Source organism: Coenobita brevimanus, chromosome 110, assembly GCF_032717465.1.
Source record: "Coenobita brevimanus isolate Jiangsu-jjx chromosome 110, ASM3271746v2, whole genome shotgun sequence".
Taxonomy (NCBI): domain Eukaryota; kingdom Metazoa; phylum Arthropoda; class Malacostraca; order Decapoda; family Coenobitidae; genus Coenobita; species Coenobita brevimanus.
This window is the reverse complement of record NC_137063.1, coordinates 19484894-19512269: the sequence shown is the minus strand read 5'-3', so window position 1 is coordinate 19512269 and position 27376 is coordinate 19484894.

The following is a 27376-nucleotide window of genomic DNA, read 5'->3' as shown; positions in this document are numbered from 1 at the left end:
AAAAAAAAAAAAAAAAAAGCTATATACCAGTGGGGAAAGAAGCAAAAGATAGCTTTTAATTATTTAAAAGATAATGTTACATGTGCACCTTGCTTGGCATATCCAAACTTTAATAAACTATTCATAATTCGCACAGATCCCTCACTTAAAGGCTTAGGAGCTTCACTGATGCACGAAGATAAACGTGAAAAATACTAACCAATTACATTTGGCAGTAGACAGACAAAAGGAGCAGAGAAAAATAATTGTACCACAAACTTAGAGGCTCTAGCAGTGGCATTAGCACTACAGAAATTTCGTGACCTTGTGTATGGTTACGAAATCCACCTTTATACTGATCATAGTTCAGGAAAAACTCCTTACTGGGAGGAGAGCAAGATGGAAATGTACAGTCCAAGATTACAATGTAAATATGCATTACATAAAAGATAAAATATATATGACGGCAGACACCTTATCACGAGATCCAGCAAAGACCAATGTCGCTAAAATTAGTCTAAGGGAAACACTCCCCAACAATGAAGAAACTTTTCAGGCACACAGAGACGACCCCATGTGGTCTAAAGATATATATAATTTAGAATCAGGTGATGATATACTGTACCATATATACCATTAACCAAGTTACATGTACCACTTAAACTATTCACATTAGTAAACAATACCTGATATAGGGTAAATCTAGGACAACCAAATCATAGAAGAGTTATTAGGCAGTTAGTTATTCCCAATACAATGATACCTCAGATTTTAAGGGTAATACACGATAGTTCACATGCAGGACATCCAGGTAAAGATATGACAGGCAGGCAGGCCCGGATGACATAATATTGGCCATCATTATGCAAAGACATACATGATCACATAATCAGAGGTGAATCATGTGCCAAGCACAAAGATTACACATTAACACCTACGCCCATAGGGAAATACACTGTGCTTAACCAACCATGGGACGTTGATTTACTTAAGCTACCCTTAATTAACAATCATAATCTATATCTTTTTGTTGCTATTGGTCATTTCCCACGATATGTGATTTTGGTTCCAATTTGGGATAAGACAGCAGAAATAATCATGTCGATAATTATCGATAATGTTTTCTGTAGGTTCACCATATATATATATATATATATATATATATATATATATATATATATATATATATATCTATATATATATAGACCGACGCCCTAATCCCGCAACGGGTGGCCGCAGACAAAACTCCTCCAAGTCGCTCTGTCACCCACCATTTGACTACCTTCCCCCAACTCACCCCCCTCCCACACATACCTCTCAACTCCATCCCTCAACCTCATCCTCGGTCTACCCTTCCCTCTCCCTCCCTCCACCTTACCTACATACACCCTCTTAGTCAGTCTTTCATTCTCCATTCTCTTCACATGTCCAAACCACCTCAGTGTATTTCTCCTAATCTTGTCAACCACATCCACATCCACCCCACAACGTTCCTTCACTTCTTCATTCGTCAACCTGTCCCTCCACGTCACTCCACATGCTCCTCTTAAGTAACTCATTTCCACTGCTCTCACTCTTGACTCGTTCCCCTCTTGCAAGGTCCAAGCCTCGCTTCCATACGTTAGGGTAGGGATCACAATACCATCATGCGGTGACTTCTTAACTTCCATACTCACCTCCCTATTTCTCATCACTGCTTTCAGTGTACCAACAACCTTCCTTCCCTGCTGTACCCTTTCACGCACTTCATCCCCCAAAGTTCCATCCTTACTCATCACACTACCCAAGTACTTGTATGTACTCACATTCTCCATATCCTCACCATCCAACCTCACTGCACACTCTGTGACTTCATTCCTCTCAAACACCATAACTTTACTTTTGTTTACATTAACTTTCAGATTCCTCTTCCTACACACTGTCCCAAATTCCTTCACCAAACCTTGCAACTCTCATTCATCTTTACTCAACAATACTGTATCATCAGCAAACAACAACACCGGAAGCTTCCAAATCTCACCCTCATTCGTTAGGGCCAGCCCCACATCCACTGCCGTACCTTGCACCTCCTTTACATGTATATATTAAACAGCCATGGAGACATCACACAACCCTGTTTCAGTCCCACATTGAGATCAAAGAACTCACTCAGCTCACCATCCACTCGCACCGTAGCCCTAGCTCCCTCGTACATACTCTTCACAGCACTCAACAATTTCCCCTCCACTCCATATATTCTTAATACCTTCCACATACCTTCCCTATCTATTCTGTCATAAGCTTTCTCCAAGTCCATGAAGGCAGCATACACTTTCCTTCCCTTCTCTACATACTTCTCCACTAAACATCTGAGAACAAATATCTGATCTACACACCCTTTTCCCTTCCTAAATCCCCCTTGTTCTTCTCCAACTAGCTCCTCTGTCATATGCCTAACGCTATCAATGAGTATTCTACCATATATTTTACCAGTCACACTAAGAAGGCAAATACCCCTATGGTTACCACATACTTCTCTCTCCCCTTTTCCTTTGTATAAAGAAACAATTATACATGATTTCCAGTCCTCTGGAACCCTTCTCTCTTCCCAAGCCAATCTACACAACTTCCATATCCACTCCACAAAAATCTCACCCCCATACCTAAGCATTTCACCACACACTCCATCAATTCCTGGGGCCTTTCCCAACTTAATCTTCTTCATCGCTTCCACTACTTCCGCCCTACTGATCTCTTCCTCCCTCCTCTCATCTCTTCTTCTCCCAGCCATTCCCCAGCCACTTACACTCACACTGCTCTCACTCTCTACATTTAACAAATCCTCAAAGTGCTCCTTCCATCTCCTCAATTTCTCTCTCTTCTCCACCAACAATCTATTATTCCTATCTTTCATTCCCCTACTATTTCCCCTTTCACACTGCCTTACTTTCTTTACCTCCTTCCAAAACAATTTCTTACTCTCCCTCCATTTCACACTCAGATTCCTCCCAAACTCTTCATCCACTTTCTTCTTACTCTTCTTCACCAGTCTCTTAACCTTCCTTCTGCTGCTCACATATACCTCTCTCTTCTCGCTCTCATCTTCTCCCCTACCTCTACTCACCAACCATTCACTATATGCCTTCTTCTTTTGTTCCACAGCTCGTTTCACCTCATCATTCCACCATGCTGTCCCTTGCACACCCTTGCATCTCCTCCTCACTCCACAAACCGCCTCACACACTGCGCCTATCTCTTCCGTGAATATCTTACATACGTCTTCCACCCCTTCCATCTGCTCTAGCTCATACCTTCCCAATCTTTCTTCCACTATGTTCTCATACTCTGTCATTTTCTAACTATCTTGCAATTTCTCCACTCTTCTCACAGGAGCTGCTTCCTCCTGTCTTCCCCTTCGTCTCCTCAACCACTTTCTTTGCATCTCTACCTTGGCCATCACTAAGTGATGGTCCGAGACTCCATTCATATATATATATATATATATATATATATATATATATATATATATATATATATATATGCAAACTAACCACAGGAGAAATGAAAGGAGCGACAGTGAGTACTTTTCTCCTGTGGTTAGTTTGCATACACATCTTCACGGTGAAGTGAAATCTCTGCATATATATATATATATATATATATATATATATATATATATATATATATATATATATATATATATATATATATATATATATATAGTTTTAAAAGGGAAGAGTTTATTTCGGAGATAACCGCGTCTAGGAAAAGACTACTAAGTATAAAAAGCGGGAGAGAGAAAATAATTATAATCATAGGAAAGCCGTGGCGTACCGGGGGGGGGGGAGGGAGGCCATGCGGCCATTGTCCCCCCTTTTGATAATATATACATATATAGATATATATATATATATATATATATATATATATATATATATATATATATCATCAGCCGTTTGAGTATCCACTGCAGGACCGGCCTATCCCGACCGAAGTGGGGACAATACAGCCAATGCATCTCTACCAAGTGGCTTAGGCTGTCTGGTAGAGACTGTATGTAGGGTCAGAAGTGCTAGTAAGTGTAACTGTAGTGGCTTTGGATGTGTGTGTAGTCTGTGAACCAAGTTTAATCGGCTCGCGCTAGCCAACTGGGTGCAAGCATACTTTATTTTATGTGACACTGGTTCAATCACAGCACCCCTTGTGTCCGCCAAAGCAGTACGTGGCCAGAAGAACGATCCCAATATTTATTACCCTGGCGGGGCGCGAACCCTCGTTCTTCATGTACAAAAACGAACACTTTACCACTGAGGCTCATATATATATATATATATATATATATATATATATATATATATATATATATATATATATATATATATATATATATATATATATATATATATATATATATACATACATATATATATATATATATATATATATATATATATATATATATATATATATATATATATTACCAAGAAAATTACGTTGGATATGTCTATAACTGTTTGTAATTGAGACTAATACAGCGACTAAATCATCATAATTTTTTGATGTTATTGTTATTAGTTTATTTCAGTTGTAAAGTTGTTTGATCGAAATGTGAGTGTTTGAATATCAGTAGTGTAAGGTTATTGAAGAGACAACCATAACTCAGTGGCACAGAGTACTTAAAAATGACTTTACAGTATGCTATATTTATGTCGTATACTCATTCCATATGGCCTCAAAATGATCATAAAACTGGCTAAAATGAAAAATTTTCTCGGTGGTGGGGACTTATAGCGCCCCCCCCCCCCCCCCCCCGACCCCCGCAGCCGTGCGTGCTTGCTGCGCTAGCCGAAGTCATGAGCTGCACATTTAAAAAGATTAAAAAATAAAAATAAAAATAAACTTTTTCACCTTTCTGGGTACGCCACTGTGGGAAAGTGTAAGATGTCAAGGAGTTTAACACTTTGGCTGCGAAATGCCTGCTTTGTATTTACTTTAGGCTAACGTCAGACAGTCTTGCAGTAGTTAAGTGGGACTTAATGCAACATAACTAAGAACAAATTACCATTATTATTCAGTATATTATCTGGCTACCTTAACGATTTCAGTCACCACACGAAGGCATAATTATGCGGAATAAGTATGGGAATACATAGCACCGAATGGATAAGTTGCAATAGACTTACGTCTTTAACCACTGGGATTTCTCTTATGCGACCAAAATCGGTTGGTTTCAAACTTTATTACGTTGGTAGATTTTTTATTGTTGTAGTTTCTCTTGTCTTACGCGTAGCCTTAGCACCTTCATTATGGATAAGTTACCTGCAAATATTTAATCCTCAGTTCCTAAATTCCCTTTTAGATAAAAGTTAAATATCCTGAGGATAATATGATAACTATACAAAGTCAGTCGTACCAAAGGCGTTGAGGAGTAAGCTTAAAATAGGAAATGTATGATTGGAAATAAGAAAGAATAGTTAAATATTATAATTAAAACACAAGAGAAAATGTTAAGTATGATAACATCAATGAACTTATATGCTGGAGGATGGATCGGAATATTAAAAGCACTTATGCTGAACGAAACAGTCAGACGAAGGAAAGAAAGGTAAGAATACAAGATAAAAGATTAATGAAAATGAGAAGAATTGTCTAAAGATTGGAAAGAAACTGAAGGTACAAAAAGAAACAATTAGGGGTAATGATAATCTTGAAAAGATATTTGATTAGCCGAGATGGGTACTATAAGCAAGAGTTAGAAAATGGGAGGGAGAGAGAGAGAGAGAGAGAGAGAGAGAGAGAGAGAGAGAGAGAGGCGCAAGTAGACAATTAAACGTGGAAATATAATAGAGTGGATATAACATGGAATTGTGTTTCTTGAATGGTAACCTTACTCAAAGTGAATAATGATTATTGTAAATGGTGTTAGAAAGAAAATAATGAAGCTTTTAGTCCAAACCAACAAAAAAAAAAAAATCGCTGAAAAATAATGAGATTCACAGACTGTTAAAAAGTGGGGGAAAATAATATATATAAAAAGGCCCGTCTGTAGGGTCCAAAGGCTTTAGGAGTCAAATTAAATGGTGAGAAGACAAGGAGATGCTTTTAGTTCATGGTCATTAAGAGGGAGAGGTGATTAAGGAATGTGAGAAAGTGACTGAATGAGTGAAGGGGTGACTAAGTGAGCTAATAAGTGAGTGAATGGCTGACTGAGGGGTCAGAGAAGAAAACAAAAAATCTGGGAAAGAGGAAGGCGATTATATATATATATATATATATGAGAGTGAGTCAGGGAAATATAAAACATGTGAAAGATTGAGACAGCGAGTGAGAGAGGGCGTAAAGAAAGTTTGAGGCATGGAGAGAAGGTGAAGGAGAGAGAGAGTGATTAAGATGTGTGAATGAGTAGGTATGTGATGAAAAAAAGGGAATGAAATTAAGATTGACGGATCGAGTAAGGATGATTAAGAAATGTACGGGACTAAGTGAATGGAGAGAGAGAGAGAGAGAGAGAGAGAGAGAGAGAATGGGAGGCACGGTAGAGGAGGAAGTAGCACGGTTCGTGGAATGAAGAACAGAAGAAACGAACGAAGAAGAAAGGAACTAAATGGTGAATTGAATCAAGACGAACTGGAGGAAAGAGAAGATGAGTGATGTAAAATTTGAGATGGGTAAGGAAAAGAAGGGTGAGAAAGGAAGAGGAGAGGAAAAGAGAGGAGAGATTGGGAGATGAAGAGATCAGATTCTGACAGCATGAGAGGAGTAACAGAAAGGAGAAGAGGCTATGAGAGGTGGGACAGTGTAGGGAAAGGAAAGAGAAGAGAAGAGAGGAGAGGAGAGAAGTGGGGAAGTGTGAGAGGAGGCAGGCGGAGTGAGAGAGATGGTTGGGTGGGAAGGAGGAAGAGAAATGAGAGGAGAAGACTAGGGGGGAGGGAAGAGACAAAACGTAGAGAAGAGGAGTAGGGGAATGTTGGGAGGCGAAAAGTGACGCAGGGAGATTCAAGGGGAGGCCGAGAGGCAGAAGTAAGGAGAGGCAGGGAAAGGAGGAGATACGGAGAGAAATTATTAGGTAAAGAGAGACAGAAAAGGACAGGGAGAGAAAGGAGGCAGGGGGATAGAAGCAAGTAGAAGGTGAGGTAGGGAGAAACAGGGAGGCGAAGTGTGGAACATGGAGAATTAGGGAGAAGCAGCCTGATGCAGGGAGACTTAGAATGAGGCAGGGAGAGACAGGTGAAGGTAGTCATGTCACGGCAGCCAAAGCAGCACGATAATATTCACTTGTCTGAGAGGAGAGGAGAGGAGAGAAAAGAAGTGGAAAAGAGAGTGAGATGGAGGCAGACAGGACTGGATTGGGTAGAGCAGGCAGGGAAGAGACAGGGGAAGGCAGGGTGTGACAATGGAGCTGCAGAGTTTGTCCGCTAGTCAAAAGCAGGATACAAGTAAATTGTGTCTGTTGTCCAGTGCTTCATGTATTATTGCCCAACCTTCATCTTGGCTTGGGTACGATATTGCTTCTCTTGCCCCACACATCTTTATTTGACTGATCTATCTCGCCTAGTCTTTTCTTCCCTCATCAGGAATCATTTTATTAAATTTTCATTTTTTTTTTTTTTTAGGGGGGGGCGAGGCTTTCTACTTGTATCTCTCGTCAACCTCAGTTCTTTTGCTATTTCACCACTTCTCGCTCCATTTTGCTTAGCAGATCATTAGTCTTGCATTCATTTCTTTCCTTTTTTATTTTTTCATTCCTTCTCTCTGGGTCACACAGTTCATGCTTAGTATTATCTTTCTCTTACTGAAATTCATTTATTCCTCTGTATCTACTCTCTTTTTAGGTTTCACACCTTAAATCCCCTTTTTTTTATTGGTGTTGTTTTGATATTCTCTTCTCCCTTTCTCCAAGTTCATATCATCATCATTTATGGCAGTTTCTTATCTTTTCCACACCTAGCCTTGCCAGACACTCCCGACCCTTTCCACTTCCTTATTCCTCATCGTTTTTCGCCACGCTCACCCCTCTCTCCCTCCCACTCTGTCGCCTATCATGCCTTCTGCCTACTCTCTCCTCTCTATTTTCTTCCCACTCTCTTCCCTCTCCGTTCCCTCATCTCCCTCCCACTGCCTCACCTCCCTACCCTCCTCCTCTCTGTTTCCTACCATTTCCATTTGCCAAGCTCCCACCTGTTGCTTTTTCTGTCATTGGCTTCAACCTCTGTCCTTTATTACCTCATCACACCCTACCTATATTTTCTGCCAATTACCCTCCTCACATCATCATTTCCCCCTCCGTCAGTCAGTCAGTCAATCAGTCAGTCAGCTAGTATGTCTGTCTGTCTGTCTGTCTGTCTCTCTCTCTCTCTCTCTCTCTCTCTCTCTCTCTCTCTCTCTCTCCCCAATCATATACTTATATTTAAACCCACTGATTATGATGTCGCTAATTTTATTGTTTTCTATTAACAGACGTTTTATCCAGCTTAGCAGAAACTTTCGTGCTGCAGAGGTTGTTGGGACGCTTCCATAAACCTTCACTAAGAGAACTCGTCAGTAAGCTTAGCCAAACTTTCCTACGGTGCAAAAATTAAGAAAAAGAAATCCTCCTCGTAGTGGTTTAAGAGATTTAGCAGCTGCAGGAGCCAGTATAGATCACTGCATTCGCTTGCTGACCGCGAAAGGTGGTGATCAAGTGATAAACAAGTTGGTCAGACGGTTCTATTCAGTTCAAAGTGAAAAAGGATAGAATGAAGGAAGGAAGGTAGAAAGGAAGAAAGAAAGGAAAGAAGGACTGAATCAAGAAAGGAGTGTGAGGGGGATGGAGACAATATAACGGGGGAAAGAAAGAAGGAAAGAGAAAATGAAGGACAAATGGTGGAGATGAGGAGGAAATTATGAAGAAGGAAAGGAGAAAATAAGAGATGGATGGAATGAGGGTTGGAAAAAAACAAGAAGATAAGACTGACTGGAAAGGAGCAATGGAAGAGGGAAACGAGGTGGGGAGGAGGAAATGCATGAGGATTGACGTTGACAGATGAAGGGAAGGAGGGATTAGTATGGTGAAGGAGGGAACAAGAACATGAGAAAGTTAACAAAGGAGTGGATGGCGGTGGATAGAAATGGAAGGTATAAAGAGGGTAAGGAAGGAGAGAAGAGAGATGGAGAGGAGGAAAGAGTGACAAGGGAAAGGAGTAAGAATCAGAAGGAAGAAGCGGGTTAGAGGGTGAAGCTAAGAAAAGGTGAAAAAAAAGTAAAGAGTGGAAGCAAAAACACGTGAAAAGAATGAGGAACACATATAACGAAAAACAGAAGGAAGATGGAAGCGTAAGGAAAGGATGGAGGAAAGGAGAGGAAAAAGAAGGAGAGAAGAGACATGGAGACAGAAGGAAAGGGGCAGAGGAAGAACAGAAAATGAAAGGCGCAAAAGTAACTGACCTAGGGATGGAGGTCGGAAAGGACGGAAGAACGAGCATCAGGGAAATGTAAGGGCGACTTGGATTTATATCTCCGGGGCGATATTCAGAGAGAGAGAGAGAGAGAGAGAGAGAGAGAGAGAGAGTGTGATATCGATTGAGTAATTGTGTAATGTCGGTGTTGTACAACTTTTTTTTTTTTTTTTAAGCTTTTACTCCGTTGACGCCATACTGTTTTTCATTTTTGGTTTTGGCTGACGATAATTCAGTAAAGAGTGCCACCCTATTGTGAAGGAGTTAATAAAGACACAATTCGGATCTTAACACTCCACCTCCTATGACTCATTCAGCTAAATTAAATAAGTTAGGTGACGAGCCAGCGAGCTCCATATCATCACACTTTCTCCATGGGATAAAACATTAGGCCTAATCTCCGATATTTAATTGCTAGAGCTGATGCCAAAAAACACAGTGTTACGACGCAAAATCTGTTTAAATTCGATTTCTTAATTTAGGCATTCACCGTTAAGAGCCGAAGACTCCCTTGGAAAACTCTAGATTCCAAGAGGTTCTTACGTCTTTATGGGTGAGTTTTTAGTTGATAACAAAACTTATTAAATGAATGTATCACCTGCAGAAAGCATTTCAACTCTACATAGCAAGAAAGTTATTACAGCAGCTTCTGCTTACCATGACGGTCGGGTCGGGTCGGGTCGGGCTAGGCCGCTCATTGCAAACTTAACTGGAAGTAAACATCGCTCGCTTGCTCGTAATCACCTAGCATTATCTGAAAAAGAATGCAAGAAGAAGCACTTACAGACTGAAACACCCGTGCCTTACAAATATGTTTGAACCAAACGTTTGACTTTGCCCTGCTATCTTGATCTTTGACCAGTTGCTCAAAATCAATATGATTTATTCTTGCCTTACCCTCAACCCTTCTACTTAATTCGACATAAACCGAGAAAGAAATGATTTAATCTAGGCCAGTTACCTTGAGTTTAACCCATTCTTCTCAAAATCCCATCTCTTCAACCTTGGGTAAATTTCAGTCCTTTCAGTATGTCTGTTCCAAACTGAGTCAACTCTAACGGAGTTATAGGGTCGAACAATCAGTACTGTCCTGTTACCGTGACTTTTGGCACATTGTTCATATGCCCTCATCCTTGCTTTTCCCTGAACCCTGCCACCAAGGTTTAAACCGAGCAAAAAGTGTTTAAGTTGACTTTGGCACGCAAGGTTAGAAAATGGCAAAATTAGACAAGTAACCCCCTGGGATTTAGGTACCGTTAGTAGAATATCCACCCAGGCTGCTGCATGAACTCGATTTTAGCGAGTCAGCAGCAGCAGCAGCTTCAAGTGGAGTGCATAGTAAGTATTACTAAAGGTAAAAACAAGGAATATGATTAACCCTATGTCCATAGTATTGATTCTTCTATACTGTATTATGGTTTACGGCTACTACTCTTTTGAGACTCAGTCGGATTACCATTATGGAAAATTTCGTTATCCTTCACCATTTCTTGTACTGGGCGAAAAGATTACCACCATTTTTACACACAAGTGACATGTGACCTTGACCTTTGAACTGATATTCCCAATTCCAGTACGGCAACCCGTAGGTTCACTCTCATTCTTTCCACTACGTTTGGCTAAATTCAAATCAAAACTGTTCTACCATCACACACACACACACACACACACACACATGGGCGCATGCTCGTTCCCTCTCTCCCCAAAGAAAAAAAAAAATGCTGGTGAAAACAGCTAGAGTTGTCTCTACCATGAGTGTGGTTGTGAGATAAATATCAGGATTCTCCAGCTTTGATGGCAAACAATTTGATTCGTAAAATCGTGTAGCATTAGCTGTTATAAGATTCCAGAGTCGTCCTGGCTCTGAGAGGATTCTTAGTGCCAGTATGAACTGTCTCAGGTTTCAATATCATTATCGAAATGAAAACGTCTGGCATTAGTTAAAACGATATACCAAAGTTGTCCGTAGCCTGAGAAGGTAACCTGAGGGTTGCCTGAGAGGGTTGCCTGAGAGTGTCAGTGGTTTCAATAGAGCTTTATAACTCACTCTCAGCAGAATTAAGTTGTTGGCTGAAACAGAGTTATAGAGATCTGACCACGTGAGGGATAACAGATCGTTATGAAATTCATACCATATACGGGCAGCTCGAAGCAATATCAGTAACTTCCCAAGTATTCAGGAATTTCTGCAAACAGGAACTGGAACAAAATAAGAATTCCTGACACTGGAATTTGGTGAAGTGAGATTGAGAGTGAGAAGTGAGTACGAGAAGGCCTCGGTTGGAGGGGAGAGAGGGGAGTGGGGAGGGATGTGGGTGGGTGAGGGATAGGGGTGAAGGTGGTGCGGGTGAATGGATGAGGAACGGGTGAGGGAGGGGATGAGTGAAAGCTAGAGTGAAGGAGAGTTGAAAGGAGGAGGGTTGAGAGGGGTGGGTGTGAGTAGGGATGACGGTCTGGGATAAGAGTGAAGAAAATAAGGGTTTGAGTATATCTGAAAGATGAGAGCGGGGAGTTGAGGAGGATGAGGGAGTGTGTGACGAAGAGGAAGAAAGGGAGCGAGGGGGAAATGAGAGCGAGGGATGTTGTCAGAGGGGTATCGATGGGGGGGGGGGCGGAAGAAACGAGAGTTGGGGAGGAGGATGAAGGTGAGGTGGTGGGTGAAAGGTCAGGGATGAGGGTGAAGGAAGGGAGCGGGGTGAGAAGTCCTGGAAATCTAGGCATTAATGGCTTCGTCTCAAATGCGTTTCTTGCATCACTTATAGCTATGGGAAGAACTCCCTGAATCTATGACTGTCCGCTAGACTTGAGTATGATTGGGCGAAATCTTCATTGGTTTATTGCTGATACCGTTAGACATAATATTATTCCTCTAAGAAGTGGCCTCTTGTCACCAATGGGATTAATCTCTTCAGTCTGGTGATTTACTGCTATAGCTTATTCATGCTACTCCAGGACCATTATATTTAGTGTAGGGGAGACTTAAACTGGAGGGGGTTAATTTCCTTTCAAAACAATAAATTATGTCACTGTAGACTTAAATTATTTGGTGGTAACCTGATTATATTTTTTTTTTTTTTTACACAGTAGTTAGGAGGGTTAATATGAAATGAATATCCCAGTTTTCAAGACCTATAACTCAAATTTTCTGTGGTCACCTACTTGAAAAAAAATAAAATAATATCGTTGTGGAAACTATTTCCGCCCGAAGGAGATATCCTGTGTGTAGCAGTATATGCGCAAATTTAATATAGCTGTCCTTGTTAAGAAGCAGAGAATTTACTAGAGAATGTATTGTGCTGGTTCAAAGTGGTTTAATAACCCTGAGATTTGCTCTAGTCTTCTGGTTAATAGTCTGTTTATTAATAAATTTAATGCTACTGCGTTTCACCTTTTATGGACAATTATAATGCAAATACATGTTTAAATTTCCATAATTATAGGAATACTCCATGTACATGACTGTGCATGCGAGGTTTGGTAACGCAGAAAATCCAAGAAGATCTTATATACCTTAACGTAAGTAAATTCACTATTTGACTTTAGTTTTTATTTAAAATTAAGATTAAATTGTTAAGCTAGAACACCCTTGTAAATTTCATGAAGTAATTTCATTGTATCTAAGCAACTGTATTTAAATAATATTTGGCATCTCTGCATCCATTGAAGGAGAAAAAGATTCACCATTTTTAGTTCAGTTCAGTTCAGCTAGCTGACGGGAGAGCACTGTAAATACTACACATAAGGACACGTGGATTTGACCGACGCAACCCAGCCAAGACTGCAAGCCCGTCATTATCTGTCAATCTGACTTATCTAGCTAAGTATCCTTTACTATTTGGCCAAATCACGGAGAGGTAGCTAGGATAACGAAGATAATAAGTGGTGAGTTAGGGTGTCAGTTTATACCCCATTCATTCAAAGAGACTCCTATTACTTTAATTTTAACATTCGGTGTCTTGCTAGAAGAATACTCTAAAACTTCTGATATATTGGTGTCACGAACGAAGAGTACAGATGTGTGCAAAGGCTGTAAGCAGGTTGAAGGTTGCATTTGTGGGGCATAGCCTGATTACATGCTCGGCACAGAAATAATTACGTACTGTATATACCTGGCTCCAGGCAGGAAACCTAGTTTCTTTTTCAGTGGTGAACAGCCAAATGCCTTACTGGATTGGAAACACCACCGTATCATTTTTTTTTCTGGGAGGTAATGATATGAGGATGTGGAGGTGAATGACATCGTGGAGAATATTACTGCAGTGACTTTTTTTTTATGCGAAGAAGGAACCAAAGGCCATGAGCCCGCAATAACAGTTCCCTCCAAGAGAAAAACAAGAGACAATAGAGAGCCAAATTCAAGATCCATTCATTTCGAGATGCCTGGACACACTGCGTTTGAAAGACTGGTGATCATAGGCAGCAGGAAATACAGACAGAGGGAGACAGTTCCAGAGTTAACCTGTTGCATAAATGAAAGACTGGGAGTAACGGTTAACTCTTGCATTAGAGAGTTGGACAGAAAAGGGATGAGAGTTTGCTGCCAGACGGGTGCTACGCGCCCGTCGTAGAGGTGGAGGAATGCATGCAGACAGTTCAGAGGAGCAGTGACCATTAAAGTAGCGACAGAAAAGAGATAAAGACACAACAGTGCGGCGAGGAGACAGAGGTTGAAGGGAGTCAGTAGGAGGAGGAAAGTTAATGAGACGCTACTGAGAAGAGCTGTATGTGGGGAGCCTCCTCACACATGAGAGTTGTACTCCACGCAGGGGCGGATAAAACCCCTGTATAGAGTCAACAATTGTGCAGGGGTAAAGCAAGAACGGAGTCGGCTTAGCACACCCAATCTCTTCGAAGCAGATTTTACAAGAGATGTAGTATGATCTTTCCAAGATAAGTCCCGAGTAAATGAAACCCCTAGCATGTTCAAGGATGATGCAGGATTAATCTGAATATTATTAAACATTAGTGGGTATACCTGTGGAAGATTTTGTCGGGTTGATAGGTGTAAGAACTGAGTCTTAGATGCATTAAAAACAACCAGAATACTTTTATCCCAGTCAGAGATACAAGCCAAGTCAGACATTAGGTGTGCCATAGCCTCATCCCTTGTTTGTTGAAGTAACTGCTGAGATGGGCGTTACGGGAACCGAATGGAAAGGTGAAGGGTGGAGTCATCAGCGTATGAGTGCATAGGGTTAGATGTACAGCTTAGAAGGTCATTGATTAATAAAAGGAAGAGAGCTGGTGATAGGACAGAGCCCTGAGGAACACCACTGTTGATAGATCTAGGAGAAGAACGATGGCCGTCTACAACAGCGGCTATAGAACGACCAGAAAGGAAGCTAGCGATGAAGGCACAGATAGAAGGATAGAAACCGTAAGAGGGCAGTTTGGAAATTAAAGATTTATGCCAGACTCGATCGAAAGCCTTTGAGATGTCAAGTGCAATGGCAAAGCTTTCGCCAAAGTCCCGAAAGGAGGATGATCAGGAGTCTGAAAGGTAGATGAGAAGATCGCCAGTGGAGCGTCCCTGACGTAACCCCTACTGACGATCAGAAAGAAGGTTGTGATAGGAAAGATGCCTTAAAATTTTTCTATTGAGAATTGACTCGAAAATTTTTGAAATACAGGACGTTAAACCAATTGGACGATAGGTGAAGGGTTGGGAGTGGTTACCCTTTTTTGGGACTGGCTGAATGAGAGCAAACTTCCAGCAAGAAAGAAAGGGACAAGTTGGCAGACAAAGGCTAAAGAGTTTGCCTAGGCAGGGTGTAAGCACAGAAGCACAGTTCTTGAGAACAACAGGAGGACCCCATGAGGCCCATATTTGAAGGGTCATGTAACTCCTCTGTATCCATAACTCTCCTCGAGCCTAGAAATCTACCATATGATGCACCAGCAAGTTATGGCACATATAAATTAGCCAGCAGGGCAGTAAATAGTCAGTTGCAGAGAATATGTAGCGGATGGAACTTTGCTCATTTAATGCACAATTATTCCAAGCAACCCTAAAAGTTGAAGTTTTTCACTGGAACCGTCAAGGTCATAAACTTACATAGAATGTAAGAGGGATACCCTTTACATAGTAAAAGCCATGGGTGGTCCGATGGATTACTGAAGAACCAACTACGTCTGGGCTTAGGCCAACAAATTTAACTGTTTATTTTGTGGGATTATGTTGTGGGGAGAACGGTATAACCCAAGCGGTTTGACAGCCCATAGGGAAATGTTTAAAACCTCACCCACAATCAGTTAAAGGTAATCATCCAAAATGTCCATTTCATTGTTAAAGAAGTTAATGAGTGGAAAGGCAGGACGGGCAACAAGTGCTATAAATGTCTGTAAAGAATCAATAGAGGAAATACCACTGTCAAAAGAGATTTTAAGAAGTATTATGAAAATCTTAGAAGACAGATGGACTAAGTATGATGAAAGTTATAGCAGTTTAGAAGCAGCTATTGTGAAGGAAGATGGTAAAAATCTGTGTGAATCGGAAAGAAGGAAGTATGAAAATAGCCTAGAGGTACGTGAAAAAATCGTAAAGTTGCTTGAAACAAAAGTAGTTAATTCTTATGCAGAAACACTAGGTGTAGACTTGTTAAACCACACTGCTAAAGATAACGCTCCCAGAGTTTGATGAGGAGCAAAAATATAAATATTTTTGAAATACTGTACATTCAAATACTTACTCCATGACAGAACAGACCTCTCCAAGATTAGAAGATTCTCCTATCTATTTGTACAAGTCAAGGGCACGCCAGATACGTTGGTAAATTAGCTACCTGTCGAGTAGGAAAATTATGACGCGGTTTTGACTATCCTTAGACAGAATTATGAAGATAGGGGGCAGGCCATTACCCAATTACTGAAGATTCTAATTTAATTACCCATGCCTAAACATGATACTGATTCACTGCAAAACTTCGGATTGCAGTCTACTTACAAAAATTTAAAAGCAGCAGATTGGGTGGTTTCTAGAATTGTATCTTTAAAGATAATATCTAGAACCAAGGATGCATTTTATGGCAGGTACCAGAAAGATCATTTTTCCTGTAAGATGATTGAGGATGGCTTAATGCAAGTTTGCATATTTGCAAGGAACAGTGAAGCCGGCTGAAAGTAAACCGAAGGTTTAAGTAAAGAAAAGAACCACAAACAACTGGCAGTGAAACCTAAGTCAGTCTCAGTTAAGCACGTAAATAAAGGGGATGTTGGCACTTTTATTAGCTCCTTAAAATCTGAAGAAAAATTGCCAAGGACAAAGAACTGACAAGCAGGTGATAAATAACGAGGCAAAGATTTCCATGGAAAAGGGCAGGAAAAGTTGTATATTTTGTACTGAACAACATTCCACTGACATTGTCAGAATTATTCTGATTATGCCTCTAGAATAGTGAGGATGAATGAATTGGAGTGATGTATGATTTGTCTGAATTCGGGACGCACATCCACAGACTGTAAAAGTAGACTTAATCTTTGTTTCAGGCGCTATAAGGGAAATTATCATTGTGCTTTTTGTCCAAGGATGGTCAAAAATGAGATTCCTAAACTTGCAAGTGTCAATATGACTGTTGCAAAATAAAATAGACCAGTAACAATGCCAGCTACAGTTCCAACTGAAGATGTGAAGGTAATGATAGCAAATAGGAGTGTATCAGCATGTACTAATTTTTATACTGGTGCAAAAGAACCTTCATTTCTGCTGATATTGTAGAAAAATTAAAGTTATCCATTATTGGCAAAGCAATCTAGGCATTACTGGGTTTTAACTACTAAGGAAGTACAATCCTTTGACTTAGTTAGACCCGTAATTCAGACTGGCTGGTATAAATGCCATATAACAGCAGCTGTACTTGATAAGATGGAAACAAGTATATTTATCAAAGGACTGAAGGAAACCTTTGATCATGTAAAGAGTCTGGGGATAAAGCTAGCTAAACAGAATGTGAGATCAGATCCTGTGGGTCCCATTAAAATGATCGTTAGGCCAGATTACTGTCGAAAATTCCAACATATGACTTTCTAGAAGAATAAAGTACAGACGTTCAAGAGTCCAAGAGGAAACTTTGTTGTGGGTCAGTTGCCGTTTCTGAAGCATGCCAGGGGAGGGGCCAAACAGGTAGACTCAGTCTTTGTTACCCCTACACAGTCATCGATGGTTAACTAGAATAGGTGCAGAATTAGAACCCACTCAAATAAATGACTTATTAGAGGATAAAACTGAACCTGTACACAAACTGTGGGATTTGGACAGTGTGGGAATACAATATGGAGAACCAAACTTTAAAAATAAGTGGTGCCAGGCACAACAAACCTCGCCCGAAAGTTACACACACACACACACACACACACACACACACACACACACGCATATACAGTATATATATATATATATATATATATATATATATATATATATATATATATATATATATATATACTGTATATATCCATCCATCATCCAATTCTACATTTCCCCATGAGGAGAGCAGAAGCCCGGGGCTAGGCAGTTGGTCCCGACATTTAAGATGAGGGTGACCAGCCTCACTCATCCCTGAGTGGCATTATATGAGCAATCAACCCCAACCATCCCTTGGATATAAACCTTCACCGGCTCAATCCGACTGGAGCGCAATAATTACCCACTAAACCACCAGGCGCCAAAATTTGGTTATATGGTTACCACCCAGCGTAGTAAATGGTTTCCTGGTGCACAGGAAACCATTTGGCTTGTCACTCAGTGTAGAGTCACCCACAGGATGAAGGAAGTGAAAAGAATGAAGGAATGAAAGACAGAAGAGGGAGTGAAAAGTCACTCGTAGGCAGAAGGACAAGGAAAGAATGAAGGACATACCACGTTGAGTTCACTGCTTCTCGTCCAATCAGCGAAGTTAATATCTATCACTCTATCTATATCTTATTATATATATATATATATATATATATATATATATATATATATATATATATATATATATATATATGTATATTAACTGTTTTCAAGTTACTGACTTCTGAAAATCCGTGCTCTTGCGTTTGACCTTCCAGGGTCACTGAAGATCAAAGATATGGTGCCAAATTAAAACCCATTTAAGACTTCCTATATATAATAATAATAGTAAATATCTATCTTCAACCAGTTTCGAGATATAGCCCCCTGAATATCCGTGACCATGAGTTTGACCTTTCATGGTCACTTAAGGTCAAAGGTCATGGTACCAATTAAAAACTCATATAGGACTTCCTGTTTCAGTAATAGCAAATCCCTCTCAATATTCATCCAGTTTTGAGATGTAGCCTCGTGATTAACCGTGACCTTGAGTTTGACTTTTGAAAGTCACTTAAGGTCAAAGGTCATGGTACGAATTAGAAGCCCACCTAGGGCTTCCTACATGTTGGGAATTGTAAATATCTCTGCAACTGGGTTTCAGTTATAACCCCCTGAATATCCGTGACCCTGAGTGTGACCTTTCAGGGTCACTCAAAGTCAAAGGTCTTGGTGCCAAATGAAAGCCCAAATAAGAGTTCCTTTCTGCTGATAATATCTCCATCTTCAACCGGTTTCAAGTTATAGCCCTCTGAAAATCCGTGACCTTGATTTTGACCTTTTAAGATCACTCGATTGCCTCCAAAATTTATTCACTTTCTTCCGGGGCCAGTACCCACAAATCATGAAAGTTTCATGTAATTTCATTTAGCCGTTTTTCCTTAATGTTGCTATCATACAAACAAAGAAACAACCTCGACCAAAAACAATATTTCGTCGGACTCGTCCGGCGAGGTAAAAATAACTATGAAGTATGGTCAGTCTGTGGAATTTAATGATGGACAGTATTGGGTTGGTTTACCATGGAAGCTAAACCATTCGGAGTTAACAAATTACCAGGCAGCAAAGCTCACTTAAATTCTCTTCTAGGAAAGCTGAGAGGCAAACTGAAACATGTAACAATAAAATGATATTATATACGATCAACTGAAGAATAAGTGACAACTCCCATAACGACAGTCTTTTATTGTAGTAGTAAAGCATCCAAAGGATTAGCTAGCTTGAAAGATTGCCTGTACTGTGGGCCTACACCAACAGAGAACTGGGGAATATATTATTACCCGTTCCCGCCCCGGAGGGGCTAGGGGAGGGGTATTGTTTTCACTCGGCTTGTCTGTTTATCTGTCTGTCTGTTAACAACTTTAAGCGAAAACTACTGGTGCGATTTTGACTAAAATTACATGAATGATCACCTGATTACGTTTTGGGCCATACTGGGCCAAGGCCCAGGCTGTAAATGCCAAAAATATATTTTTTAATCACTTTCTCGCCATTACTCTTTTCATATTGGTCATATCGACATGAAACCAAAACCCAAAGTGCATCTTTCGAATCTGCTTCCAATAACATGCCTCATTACATCAGGGGGGGTCACCCCGCAACTAGTGGTGAGAGGTTCAGTGTCAAGTGGGTTGGGCCTGAAGTTTCAAATGGGCATAAAATCATCACTTTTCACCTGACTTACTCCAAATTTTTTATGTCACACCTTTGACTAGATATCCTATTGCGTTTATACGTCAGCACTAAAATGACTGCCGGGGACCGGTTTGCTCTGCCTTGCATTGCTTTTTGTTTAGACTTAGAAACCTAATGCTTATTCAGCAGATATTGGTACGGCTTTTCGCAGAATAGGATTGAGTGAAGAGGATAGGAAACTTACAATATTCCTCTGGCCTCAAAGCCCTCAAAATAAGGATAGTCCTTTGAAAACTTACTGTTTCCGATCGGTGCTCGCTAGCTCTTGTGCTGGTTCTTTCCTATTATGTAATACTTTAAAGCACCATTTTAAGAATGCCAAATGCCCTGAAATAGGACAGGCCTTCTATATGGACAGTTTACAAGGTGTTGCTCATACAGAGATGGACGCACTGAAAGTTTCTGAGGTAGCCAGTTCCGAATGTGGGAAGGCAAATTTGCCGTTACAGGGCTGGAGTATAAATTCACAGCTTTTAAGGGATAGAATACAAGAAAACAATCCTAATATTGACATTCCTAAAACTCTGAATGAGTTGGTTCTTAGGTGGAATGCAAGGGTTGATGAAATAAGTTTAAAACCAATTAAATTCTCTGATGGAACACTCACAGAGGTCCTTGTTAACTTGACCTATTAGGATTGGTCAGGCCGATAGTTATTAAGGCAAATGTTTAGTAGAAGAGGCTTGGCAAGAAAAGCTGGAAAGGGACACTAAATTAGGTGAGACGTATGGTGAACAATGAGAACAATTTAGAAAGGAAATTTAATAATCAAGCGCATGTATTCGCAGGCTGATAAACAGTAACGAGTAGTCACATTTGCAGATGTATTTTGTGTTGCTTCTCAAAAGGCATATGGGGCAGTAGCTTATTGTGAACAGATTATAGTATAATTATTATGTTCAAAGCCATAGTTACACAAATTAATGGAAGAACCCTACTTCGTATGGAAATAACTTCCATAGACGTGGAAACTAAACTGGCTGGATAGGAATGGAAGACAGTAAAATTCGTTTTGTCTGCAACAGAGTGAAGACTCTAAAAGAACCATCTTCCTACTTTAAGTTTATGCATGTATCCTCCAGTCAAAGCCAAGCTGATCTCTCCAGAGGCTCAACAGTCAAGAGGTTCATCCGAGATGATTTGTGGTTTAAAGGTCCTAAATGGTTACTAATTATAGGATAACGCGACCAGAAACAGAATAATATTGCTAAGGTTAGTCTTTAAAACTGGATCCTGGTGTACCTGAGCCAGATGTGATATACATCAGTTGTTTTTCATCAAAAAGAGAAGTCCTTAACACTACTAAACTAACCGTAAAATTTTTAAATAAGAAAGTTGCGTTTGAGGAGTTTGAATTTTTGGAGTATTGGGTGATAAAGTTGCAAAGGAAGTATAACGGAGAGATTTTAACCATTTATGTCAAGGCACTTACAGCAATAATAAGCTGATAAGAGATTAGACGGAAAGGGTCTAATTAGATGCAGTGGCAGAATAGTAAAGCTGATTTGCCTCACATAACTGGACACCCTATATTATTATCAAAGAGTGACTATTTTGTACAATTAGTTGTTAAAGAAGTACATGAATTAACTCCTCATGGAGGTGTGCTACAGACTTGGGCCCGAGTCCGACAAAGGTATCTGGTTCCCAGTGGTAGAAAGGTTGTAAAGAAGTATCTCAGGAACTGCTTTATATTCAGGAGGTATGAACAACGACATATGGACCACCTTCTTTACCAAAGGATAGGTAAATATAAGTCTCCCCTTCAAAGTAACTCGAGTTGATTATACAGGGGCTATAGCTGTTTCGGTGAGGGAACTTCCTATATGGTGCATAAATGTTTGTTTACTTGCATTTGTACAAGGGCAGTCCGTCTAAAAATGGTAGAAGATTAATATTTAACATTCCTGAATGTATTCAGAAGATTTGCTGCTAGACAGTGTTGTCCTAATAAATTAATAAGCGACAACGGAACCAATTTCACTGGAGCATCACCTTTAATCTTAAGTACAATGAATGACCCAAAGGTTAAGCCCATCCTGGGAATCTGCAACTGTACATGGCAGTTCATAGCTCCTAGAGCCTCGTGGGAAAACGGGTTCATGGAAAGAATTATTGACACTGTGAAGAAAACTTTACATAGAACAGAGATCACCAGAGAAGAGTTAAGGACTGTAATAACTTAAATTTAGGCTTTAATTAATGATAGATCTTTAATCGGTCTGGACGATACAAGTGTCTCAATTGAAGCCTTGACACCAGCTCAAAAGTTGTATGGCAGAAGGCTCTATTCGGTTCCTAGTGTTGATATCCAGTAGGAAGTACTGTAGATGATCCCACCATAAAGAAGAATGAACTAGGGCAACATCTGCATAAAGGATATTAACATTTGAAAAAGGTGTTAAATTCCTTTAATGGGCGTTGGAACGAGGATTATCTACTGAGTCAAAGAGAAAGATATTATGGGGCTCCAACTACCAGTAACAAGTCCTTAAATAATACAGATGTGGTCTTAGTGAAAACTGGCCAACCTAGATCCCAGTGACCACTATACTCAAATTTTTTCCCGCTGATGATCCACTTTCGTGAATGTGGCACCTGTGCACTCCTGCCGGGTGATTACTTAGAGTGAATGTGTCCGAATTCACCGGTTAACCATAACAAACATTTTAATAACGGCTTCATTTTCATACCTGAAGTATCATATTTACAAAAAAACAGTTGTAACTCATATTGCAATTCTCATAAATGCTCTTTTGCATTGTAACTGTACTATACAAACAGACATGAAACGAGTATGTATCTGTGCTTCACCCAAATGGACAATGAATTTGAGGAAGTTTTTTTTTTTTTTAATAGATAGAGAATGGAGGAAGGAAAAACAAAGGGGGAAAAAAATAAGTCCATGTGCCTAAAGGCATCCTCCATTCATAAAATACCCATAACAACTGGACTTGAACTGAAGTGGATCAAATATTTGCGGGAAACAACTCCCAGGAAGCGAATTCCAGAGAGTAGTAGTTCTGGGGATAAATGAATTTTGATAAGCAGAGGTTCTGCATTGCGGGGGAGAGAATGTGAATTCATGGGCGCTCGCAGCTGCCCAAGTATTTCGGGTGAAAATGTGAAGGGAAGGAACAATTGAAGCCAGTTCGTCTGAACACTTGCGGTAAAAATATCTATAAAATAATGCTAAAGAAGCAACATCTCTACGTACTGATAATGGGGGAAGGTCTCGCATGATGGCAAGATTATTGATTAATCTAATGGCTTTATTTTGAATTTTGTCCAACTGCCTCAATGCAACCGCTCCATAGTGGTGAACTGTATTCAATCTGAGAACGCACATGACTTTTGTATATTGTGGCCACTTGCTCGTCAGTGAAGAACTCAAGAACTTTGTACATAAGTCCAAATTTTTTGGAAGCATTTTTAGCAAGGGAATTAACATAAGCTGTCCAGCTTAGGTTGAGGTTTAGAGTAACACCTAGGATATCAATTGTAGTGGATATGGGAAAATTGGCATCATTTAAGATTATGTGAGAGTCTGAGGGATTCTTTCTGTTGGAGAAATTAATGTATTTAGTTTTCTGAGCATTAAAGGAGACCAGATTTGTTTGTCCCCATTGATTAATTTTAGAAGGTCCTGGTTCAGAGAAATAGCTGTGTTTATCTGGGAATTTAAAATATCAAATTGTGCAAAGGAGGTACTAAATGTGAAAGAACTATGAGGGTCGAGTCATCAGCGTAAGAGTGTATTGGGTTGTGAGTTGCAGACGGGAGGTCATTTATACGAATGAGAAAGAGGGTTGGCGCTAAAACTGATCCCTGAGGTATGCCAGCATTTATGGAATGAAACTGAGAATAAATACCATCTACAATGACTCGTATTTTTCTATTATGAAGGTAAGAAATTAGAGGAACCAGTGATGCAAGGCCATAGTGTGACATCTTAGACAATAAGGCCCGGTGCCATACTCTGTCAAATGCTTTTGATATATCTAGTGCTATTGTGTGTGTTTCACTGTGTTGGTCTATTGTTTTGTTAATTTGATGGGTAAGAAGGCAAAGAATGTCTACAGTTGAACGTTGTTGTGTAAATCCATACTGCCGATCATTGATTAATTTATTGATTTCTAGATGCTTGATTATGTGGTTGTTAATTAGCGTCTCAAAAACTTTGCCAAGAATGGAAGTTATTGCAATTGGTCTATAGTTTGATGGATCAGAAGTTGCCCCCTTTCTAGGAACAGGATGGATATTTGCTTCTTTCCAAGAGGCTGGAAAACTTGAGGTACGGATGCATAAGCGGAGAAATGTTGCCAATACAGGAGCCAATACTGAGGAGCAATTTTTAAGTACTATTGAAGGAAATTCATCTGGACCAGTAGCTTTGTCTGCTGAGAGATTCTGTAATACAGCTAGTACGTATCTGGTGTGAATCATGAAAGGAGGTATTTGAGGGGAATCAAAATCAAGTACAGGAATATTGTGATTTTCTGTATTTAGGGTTGAGTTTGTAGAAAAAATGTCAACAAGAAGTTTGGCTTTTCCACGTGGGTCACTTACTAGATTTCCATTGGTGGACTGTAAAGGTGGAATGGAAGAGGAAGTAGTGAAGGTAGTTTTGAATGAATTAAGGGTTGACCAGAATATTTTGTTATAATTTGGGTTGTTTAGTAGTTTGTTAGCCTGTCTATGCAGAAAGTTTGATTTAGAAAGATTGATGATAGTTTTAGCATGGTTTTGATATTTCTGTAATAGTTAAAGGCTTCTTTGGTTTTGGTCCTTGTATAAGCGTTATAGGCTATTGTTTTATGTTCTGTTACTCCAGCACAATTGTGGTCAAACCATTTAGGAGAATTACATCTTTTTCTGTAACTATGATGGGGAATGAATGTTTCCATCCCGACTTTAGTGAAATCCTGTATGTGGCCCAATGTGGAATTTGCATCTTGGGAGAAAAAGGAGGTCCAAGGAACATCCATGAAAAAATTATGGAGTCCCTCCCAGTCTGCCCTGTCGTAGTGCCATTTAGTCACCACGACCTGTTCAGAGCAGGAGGGTGTGGTAGGTGTTAAACTGGTGGCTTGAATCAGACAATGATCCGAGGATCCGAGGGGGGACTTCACTTCGACACTATAATTATCTGAATTGGTTGTTAGAAACAAGTCCAATAGGTGGAGATTTTGATCGGGGTTGTCTGGTACACGGGTGGGTTGACTGACTAACTGGGTGAGATTAAATGAGTCTGCAAATAGCTCACATTCAAGACCAGAGTCATCAGTTCTGGCTGAATAAGTGAGCCATTCAACATTATGGACATTAAAATCACCCAGAATAGTAATTTCTGGTGCAGTATTAATGCTGAGGACACTTAGTTGTGAAGACAGAGAGTCAAATAAACTCAGCTCTGGAGGGGCATTAGGGGAACGATAAACACAACAGAAATACTTAATTTTACCAAAAGAATTTGATTTGTATATGGAATAGTCGAAATAAGGACAATTAAATTTAGTAATCTTCTCCAGGGCAATTTCTGATTTAGCAAGGCAACATACACCTCCTTTGGGTCTGAAATTTTGAATCAAGATATAACTAGGAAAATTAAATCTAGCTAAATCAGAGGTTGAGCTTACTTGTGTCTCTGTCAAAAATAGCAGATCAGGGGATTCAAACTGGAGGAAATTTTGAACAGAGTTGATGTTGGAGTAAAGTCCCCTAATATTGCAAAAGAAAATTTTACTGCACTGACGAGCAGATTTAGGGCGCCACAACGCTAGAGGTGGCACAGTCGCTTGAGGACGACCAGGAGGGCCCTGTGCAAACGACCCAGCCCTACCAATGGTGGTCACTCGAGAAACCACCACACTAATTCCCAGTATAGCAGCAGCCATGGTTCTTTTTATGGGGGGGGGGGAGCAGGGATGTGTTGTGAAATGTGTATGATATGTAATGACAAGATTGGTGTTTTATGGAGAGAGGATAGCTGGTTTAAGGCAATGTGATATAATGTCGATGTGTGTGTTATGAAAAGAGGGCAGCCTGATGCCCTCTGATGTTTGAGGCAGAAAGATGTGTAACCAGCTACCAAGGCCTAAGAGAGAAAATGGAATCCAGGCTATTCCCTGAGTCCTCCGTTACCTTGGAGGTAGTACTTCCCTGGGAGGGGCTGCCTACCCCTGAAATATTAATTGTTGCAAAAGGTATAGAGTTGTTGCATTCCCCCCCCCCTTTTTTTAACACATTTGGCTGGGTATATGCAAATAAAAGGTATCTTAATACTTAGGCACTTATTGCATTAGACAACTCCGTACCTTTTATAATAATAAATATTTCGATTCAAATTCAACTTCCTCAGTATTCATTGTCCGTTTGGGTGAAACACAGACACATACTCGTTTCATGTTGTATAGTACAATGGCAATGCAAAACATTTATGAGAACTGGAATATAAGGTACAACTATTTTTTGCAAATATGATATTTCAGGTAACCAATTCACCGTAACCAATCACGCAGCAGGAGTGCACAGGTGCCATATTCACGAAGGTGGATCATCAGCTGGACAAAAGATCTAGTATAGCTAAGGTTGTTTCCACAACATCCAGATTCGGAAGGGGTGCTGGTACTTGTCAAGATTAAACGCAGAGGACATGTCAACATAAAAAACCATCGATAGTGAATGGTGGAGAACCATTCCGTCAAGATGTGCGACCTTGAAGGGCCACAACACAGGGTTCTCAGGACTTGTGAGATCTTCTTGCTAGAGAACATATTAAATGATGCAGGGTATCATTTTTCGCCCGGCCCCAACCTGTGGAAGTTATTTCTCCCAGAAGGAGATATCCTCTGTGTAGCTGTGTATGCGCACTTTTTAATATAGTTGTCCTCGTTAAAAAGCAGAGGAATTTACCAGAGAATGGCTAGTGCAGGTTCAAAGTGGTGTAATAACCCAGGGATTTGCTGAAGTTTTCTGGTTAATAGCCTTTATTATGAATAAATTAAATGCTATTGCATTTAACCTTTTATGAATAATAAAAATAATCACCATCATCATCCGGACCTCCTCTCCCACTGTAGGTGAGGAGTAGCAATGTCCAGACAGCCCAAATTTGCCCAATCCAATGGGCCACGCTTCCATTCACTCATCATTCATGCCCCCGGAGTATTGGCTCTATAGGATATGAATAATTAAATTATAAATGTGTATAAATTTCCTATAATTAAAGGAATATTTCACGTACATGTCTGTGGATGCATAGTATGATGATGTGGAACATGAAAGGTCTTATATATCATAATACAGATAAAAGAAATTTTGGGCTTTAGTGTTTATTTAAAACTAAGATTAACTTGTTAAGTTAGACCTTCCTTGTAAGTTTCATGAAGTAATTCATTATCCCCCTGTACAAACGAGAAGGGGGAAAAAGAAGTGTGTGGTAATCATAGGGGCATCTTCT